Here is a 5,981-nt window from a genome sequence, read left to right as displayed (position 1 = left end):
GGCATGGCTGCCCCAAAGTCGCAAAAGATCAAAATTAGCCGCATATCAGCTATCGTATATACCAAGCCAAGTGATGAGAGAAATCCCCAAGATTCTATGGTTTATTTACTTGGACGAATAACCCCGACATTGTGAAAGATAATTCATTCGTTTTGAGAAGACGTACCCCCCCCCCCCCAAAAAAAAAAATAGAGTAATTCAATTTTGCTCTTGTTTTGACAATGTGTTTGAAAGTGCGTGCTGTCTCGATCACGTTGCAATTAGCATGCTTAGCGTACAATTTGCCTTTGTGTGCCAAAAGACTTATATCGAAACAAATCATTCGTATCTTTGATATCTGTTAACCTTCATACATCGAATCAACTGATACATGTATTCACATTTATGTTTCATTGTTTGAACGCCTTCTGCTGTTATAAAGAGTGAATCGTGGATAGTGGATAGTTTTTGTTTTCTTTTGGCTTTTACTATCTCTGCAGGTATATTCCTATTGTCCGCTCCATGTGCCAAAAGGAAAAAAAAATCACTCTTATCTGATACTTTGTGTGTGTGTGTGTGTGTGTGTGTGTGTGTGTGTGTGTGTTGCCCTGTGCTTAATCACAGCCCTAAACATCAAACTTTATAGTCATATTTCCTTGATTCAATATTTTTTTTTCATTCATAAGTACACTTCAATGCAAACAGAAATGCAACATTCCCCAGTCGGCCTGCAAGAGTGTACAACAATGAGCGTTATCATATTTTCGTTTCATTTCATTTATTGAATTTCCAACAATTTGTAAATACAGCACAAACATTTGCATAGGCCCTTCACATTGTTACATAAAATGAATGAGGATAATTACTTATGACAGGGGAAAATAATAGTGTAAGGAAATACAAACATAATCTTTATAATGTGGCTTTAAAAGCATGGAAGAAAAGTTGTTGAAAATGTAATGAAAACTAAATTAAGTGAAACATCAAAGGTGAATACCTTCCCCAACCATATCACAATCAACTTATGATTATGAGTCTTCAATACCACTTATTTACTTGTTTGTTTATGTGAGTATTGTGGTGGAAATTATACTGTTCGTATAATGCGGTATCATTCTGCCAAGTCTTGTCTTGTAGGGCCCACTCTACACTCTGTTTTTATTGTAATTAATGAGAGAATATTTCATTTTTGTGTGCTCATCAGTGCTCTTCAAGTATTACCAACCTCGACTGATTTGTTTCGCCAGGCCCCTATCGTATAATACCAATGTACAAATATATTTAAGATTGATAGGTCCATTCCCTGCCAAAAATTTTGCATTTCATATAGCACACACACACAAAAACACACACACGCATATATATATATATATATATATATATATATATATATATATATATATTATATATATAGTGCGAGAGATAGTTCCCTTCCCCAAAGTACGCGGTGCCTCATTGTGGGTAGCATAATATACTGAAAGAAATTATACTGAGACTGAGAGCAACGTCCGCCTCAGTCTAATTTCTGTCAGAATATACATGTATATATACATATATATATAACTATATGTATATATATGCATATATATATATATATATATATAATATCAATTACATAAAATTCCATACGTGTAGTATTATGCAAACACACACACAACAAGCACTGTATGTACAACCACACACATACTAGCAATAGGAACACACAAAGACACTGATGGCTATACACACACAAAACAACTCTCGAACAAACCTGCTTTTATCGGTAACAAAATAATCCAGGACGCGTGAAAGAATGAAATGTGATATCGCACGGTGACGGATAAAAAAAAAATGCCTTTATTTGTGCACTCAGTCTGAGGTTGATAGAAATAATAAGAACTAAAACCAAAATTTGAAGACTAAAGTGATATCAAACAATCATGAATTCAGCACACGTTTTATCTATAGTGTAATCTTGCTACTAGTAGGTACTAATCACTTCCTCAACCCGGAGGCAAAAAGAAAACAACAATAACATCCAGTCATTATTCGCACTACTATTCCTGCAGCAGCTCATTGCACGAAATGCCGAGTGTGTAGTTTTTCCTTACCATGATACCATTTTATTGAAATAAATAAGACATACATGCACATTGTGAAGTAAGATCTAATGACTACTCTGGTCTTATCACGTGGCCCTGACACTCAACTCTAGATTGTCCTTACAATCAAATGCCGCTCCTATATACGCAAGTTGACTCTAGCAATTAAGGTGATACCAAGCAAACGAATTGTCAAAGTTTCAGTCGAAATCGAACATGAAGTGAGAAAGTCAAGAAGCTCATATTTCGCCCTTTTAAAAAACAAACAGAGTTGACAGTTCTCAAAGTGGCACATGCAAATTTTCCCACTGAACTTTAAAAAGAGATATTCGCCACTCCTCATCACTATATGCGTATATATAAATACTATAGACAGTTTAAAAACCTATTCTGGTGACCGACATCACTGTGTCATGATGACATGTGAAACAGTAAATTCCATGATTTCTTGTTCTGTGTTCGATTCTAATGAAACTTGTTACATTCTGGGGGTGTTTCATCAACGTCTGTCAGCGCTGGCAATTTCAGCAAAATCCTTGGTTTTGATTGGCTGAGATGCTCTGGTCACTGACTGTTACTATGGTGATTCAAGTTGTCAGCGCTGACAAACGTTGATGAAACACCCCCCTGTTTGCCTTATCTCTAGTAATCAGTTTAAAGATAGAGGTGTGTCATTTCAGTAGCATGTGATGTAGAACTAATTTATGGTTGAAAATAAAGTTATGTAAAAAAAAAATCATAAAGAAATGAGTTTCACGTTATCAAATTGATCGATATCACAATGCATAAGTGATGATGGAGGATGCGTGAAACGATCTAAAACGTCTTAAAAAAAGATCGTTCCGCTGTCCTCTAGATAACTGCTACGCACAAATGAAGAGTTTGAATGCATAGACAGATAATATCCATGTCTATCAAAACGAGATATTCGAGATTGAATCTGCTGGAAAACAAACAAACAAACAAACAAACAAACAAAATGTGATAACACTGATGGTATCTTCAAAACTATTTATAGTTATTTAACGAATGCAGCATCATAAAAAAAAATACAATCTCTATTTGAGACGGCGTTTATCTGTTTTGCAAGCAAACTCTTCAACACCTTTTCATCCTTACATTATGAACTGACCGTTATGTCCAGGCACTTCGTGGCATATGGCTTTACTTTACATATACATGAACTTCACAACACATCAGCTCAGTACGAGGATGTCTTTTACTTCACGGCTATCAATTCCAGTTATATTGAGATAAAAGATATCATAATCAGCAAACACTCGCTTTTTGTCTTTCTTCTTTACAACTGATTTTGATTTTACGTTTGATATTCATTTTGGCACTTGCTTTCATTTCACTTGCCTTGAATTCGACAACGCTTGATTTTTATATCATACATTTTATTTGACAAAACATTATTGATCATCAATAAAGTGTCATGAATACACAATTCACCGTGGAAACAATATAATAATTTACAACAATGATAATTTATCAACATGAGAAGATGTCGGCTGAATTTGTTTGTTTGCTTGTTTTTTTTTTTTAAATCACTAATCTAATTTCTGTTAAACAATTCTATGTGCGCTGGTGTGGAAGATACACGTATCAATGAATTTGGCTGGCATTTGGAAAACAAAGGCGACGCCCTGACCACTTGCAACACGAGGAATACGTACAATTGAATAATCGAATACATTTGAAGTGCAAAATTCTCATTATTATGCATATACTGTTCACTTCACTGCAGCACCAAAATGTTTCAAATACAAAGTATTGGCAAATCCTTCAAAATACTGAATTGTCCATCTCAATATTGCAAAACAGCTCTGTTAGTAATGTCATATCCCATTCGGATTTCACACGCCGCAGCGAGATAAACCCTACTTACTTGTGCTTGTAAAGTGACCATTTGTGTTTCTTAAATCTACAGCACCAGAAAGAAAAAAATAGCACAACGAGATAAGACTGTACCTGGTAGGGCCTGTAATACTGCCGTCAGTTTGAACGTCACTGTGGAGATATCTTATATACTGCTTTTTGCTTTCTTCTGTGATAACATCCTCCCATATAAACAACTTAATCCCGGATAGTCACCTGTTTCACAATCCAACGGATCTACCATACACACAGCACCATGAAATCAGCAGCAAATCAAAATGGACTGAATTGCCAATGTTAATTATACTGCTGGGATAAAGTCGTTCGATGAAGACCGAATCGTATATACAGCAAACGCATTGGTCAATGGTATCTGATGTACCGAAGACATCCGGGTCACAACTAAATGACCAACGAAGAGAACTCTGGGAACGCCCATTGCTACTATATGTACCACCGCTCGATATTATTGCTCTTCTTTCCAAGATTCTTGCAGTGCCCCATATTGCCTCAGAGCTAAAAATCTAGGAAATTAGGCCTACCCAGAGATAAACATTTTCATTTGGTTCAGATACAAGCATTAATATCTAAAGATCCAGTGGTAATTGTCTGGATGCCATTACATATCTTGGGTAGGATGACCTTAATCATTCGATGGCAACAGACATATTGTTTGCTACACTGATCAGATAAGAGTGTTCCTTATCTCTTTATGCACTTCAAAACTCGATGTTTTTATTGGATTCTATTCATTTATGCGTGTTTCATGAATCACATGAAGATCGAACACTGGAATAAACCTGGGTCATCGCAGCATGTCATAACTATTCGAGTGGCGATTCCCACATAAGTAGCATTCCATATCACGTCACATCGGTGTGTAAAATTAACCCGGCAAATGAAGATGTTGTGTTTGTCACAACTATATGGAGGGTGTCCTAGCAGTTGATTTAACTTAGGCTCCATCTTTGGCACACACCCAGCCTGATTATCAATGGTTTTCGAAAACACCCGTATGGAGGACTGCAAAAGAAAGATTACGCATAAAAGGCTCACTCTATCGTATTAATCCTCTATATCGTCCAGTGGGTCTACGACAAAACCGAAGAAATGCATTTTGGTAATAAAACTGTGGCAAGTTTGACGTTTCAGACCACAGATGCGGTACCAGAAGCAATAAGAGGAAACAGAAATTGTTAAGAGGGATATCATTCTTCGGTACTGTAGCTAAAAGTAAAAAGGAAAGGCCGCTGTGGTATGAATATGTTTTTCTTCCATCTTACAGCATTTCCCTTTCAGAGACGATTTGTCAGAGTTATGCTGAACTTTTCCAAAAGAGGGCTTCCTCGAAACAAAGACCACAAATCAACTCTACTAATGGGAAGCTTATACTTGTACGATAATCATCTGTTTTGTTAGGTATATTTTGGAACACAGCGAAATGATTTTGAAAAAATACAGGACCAGCAGCTTAAGTGCCTCTCCATGTAATTATCAGCCAATGAGGAGGAAACTGCCCTCTCTTTGTTGTGAGTGGATTTGAACTGGGGACTTCAACTATGGGCGTTTATGGTTTTATTCGCTGATACAATGTATTTAAGAAATGACTCCTGATATCTTACAACATGCTTCTTTTGTTATTTTTTCTTTCCCTCCTCTCTTACAAAAGCTAAAAAGAAATACAGGCTGTCAAAGCAAGACGCTCACACTCGTTAAAACAATACCAAGTGTGAACCTTCGGCTCGTCAATGGGTAAATGACGTTTGCTTTGCATATTTGAAGAGCCATCTGCTCGTTAGAGCTGTAGAGAAAAAAAAATCATCCAATGTTCAGTTTAGTCTAAGTTTCTGCCATTCTTTTAAGCCAGCTCTACCAGTAGTAGTAGTAACTTAGCAGTGACCTTAGAATGAGAAGTGGGTATGCAAACATGAAGGCAGTGCTTGCTGCTTCCATAGAGTTTTATCACGCAAATATGTTTCTCCTCTTGTCAAACGATGCGGATACAAATAGTCACAAGTGTGGTCGTGTCGTGTGCCAAGA

Source organism: Diadema antillarum, unplaced genomic scaffold (assembly GCF_040938485.1).
Source record: "Diadema antillarum isolate AM-2024a unplaced genomic scaffold, OU_Dant_1.0 seq00000832_RagTag, whole genome shotgun sequence".
Classification (NCBI taxonomy): Eukaryota; Metazoa; Echinodermata; class Echinoidea; order Diadematoida; family Diadematidae; genus Diadema; species Diadema antillarum.
This window is presented reverse-complemented; position numbering follows the sequence as displayed.